The following is a 2,377-nucleotide window of genomic DNA, read 5'->3' on the forward strand; positions in this document are numbered from 1 at the left end:
AGCTCTTTGGGTAGATAGAGTAACACCTAAGAAGGCCAATAGTATTTACCCATTTTGAGTTAGTAGATGGAGTTGAGGCTAGTCTTCCCCTCCTCTTGGAGTTATCAGTTTGCAAGTTGTAGTAGATAATTGAAGACCCCAATTTTCATACTGCTCTAGAAAAGTGAATAATGAACATAACCAAGCTAGAAGAGGAGAGTGAAAAGATGGTTGACCACATCATTGAGCATCAGAAGCATGTGAAAAGATTCTTTGACAAAACGGCAAGGACAAGAAGTTTCATGGAAAATGATTTGGTACTACTATGAGATAAGAGACAGGAATCTGAAGGCATGGATCCCAAAATTGACTTTCTTTGGAAAGGTCCTTTCAACATTATGTGAGTAAATAAGAATAAATCCTTCATGCTGGCCTATCCCACTGGTGAGGTTCTACCATTTTCCTACAATGGTCAGGACCTAAAGTTGTATCAGTTCAATAATTGAAAGCAAGTAACCCCTGTACTTAGAGTTAGCTTAGGTAGTTTTTCTTTCTGTCATGTGCTTTAGTTTAGTTTTCTACTTTCCTAGTGTAGTTACTTTCTTGCTATATTTTTTTATTTTTGTTGTCCCCTAAGGTTTTCCATTCTGACTTTGCAAAACTAAAGATGCTCGGTCCCTTCTTAGACATTTGCATGTCTAAGTGCCTAGTCAGAGCCAATTGTTGCCAAATTTTAGTCTGTCTCTTTTAAGCTGCTAGCTTGGTCAATTTTCCTTGCATTTATGTTTGAGTCCTTGTCTAAGTGTCCCCTAGGTGGCTCCCTTCTCATCAAGAATTCTTGAGGCTTTCCTTATGGGTATTTTTGGGTTTTCCTTGCATTACTTCACCTTACGCATCTATGTTGGATTCTCACTTTTTCTAAGCATCAAGGTCTTAGTGATCTAGGTTTGGATGGGTTTATATTTGAACATCTTCCTGATGAGAAGGAAGTCCACATTAGTTCATTAATTAAATCCTATCACTAGAAAAGTTCCTTTCATATTCTAGCCCATGTAGATTGGATCCCTATTGCTAATGCACTTCATCAAATTATATCCCAAGGAACAAAGTGTGTTGACATCTCTAGGTGTATTTGAAGATTGATTCATGATGAGAAGATCAAAAGAACAAAGATCTACAACCATGGAACTATCAGAGTACCAATCCGAAGTTAGAATTTTTTTTTGTGTAGAGAAATAGATTTTCATCAATCTAAGTTTTTCCCCTTTGGAAGTGAATGTCTTCAAGTTCATTTCCAAATCAATGTTGTGAAAAGAAGAGGAATAGACACCAAATCAATGGAAATACTTCCAATTGTCCAAATCTTTAGAAAACATATGCCTGAATGATCCTTTCCATCTAAAAGGAAAATATGGAGCTTCTATCCTAGAAGATATAAAAATGTGGAAATACTAAATCTAGATGCGAAGGCAATTCTTTGGAAATACTACAAAGTTTTTTTTGATGGATTAATTCATGAAGTGTAAACCCAATGTAAGAAAATAATATTCCAAGCTCCCAAGGTAGAAAGTTCATTTTGTAGTTTCTCCAAGAAATGAGATAAATTAAAAAGGAAAGCTTTGTGTAGAAAAGAAAGCAATAAGGTATCTAAGGCACTAAAAGAGTACTTCTCATGATATGATCTTGAATCAAAGGAAAAGAAAAGCTTACGAAAAGATAACTTTATGCTTCCTTCCCCACCCATAATGAATTGTAGTGTAAACCCTTATGCTAGATTTTGAAGTTAAATTAGGTGGCTTCCATTAAGCTAAAACCAATCGATCTAATAAGTGAATAATCTCACTACTATAGGAGACTTAAGTGAATTAATGTTCATCGGATTTATGAATCATCTTAGAGGTAGAAGTAAAATTTTAAAGAGCCATTAATTTATTTGATTTACTAAAAATTTGACCATTATGAACTTTAGTTGTGAGTTATTTCATTCATGTGGCACCAACGTAAAAATTTCAAAGTATATTTGATCATATTTCTACTAAATGGAGTTCTTCATATCGTAATGGCTATTTTGTCAAATTAGTTTTTCCTCTCTATTTAAAACAATAAGCTAATTCCAATCAAAGTGGCATGATATGATCATCTTGTTGGATTGGAGAATGAGTTGAAGAACTTTTTTGACACTTCCTTTAAGTTTTATGACCTAAGTGATCTACATAGAAGACTTAATACCCAACCTATCCATCCAATTACATTAAAAGTCAAAGAAACTAGATTAGTTGAAGTTGTTGGGTTCCCCATGGCTATGCAAGAACCAAAATTGGTAAAGGAATGTATCGAGAGATACAATCTAGAGACAAAGTAGATATTGTTGCCTAGCCAATATTTTCTAAATTCTATG

The sequence above is a fragment of the Cupressus sempervirens genome, chromosome 3, assembly GCF_028749045.1.
Source record: "Cupressus sempervirens isolate cs-2001-9-10 chromosome 3, ASM2874904v1, whole genome shotgun sequence".
NCBI classification, from domain to species: Eukaryota; Viridiplantae; Streptophyta; class Pinopsida; order Cupressales; family Cupressaceae; genus Cupressus; species Cupressus sempervirens.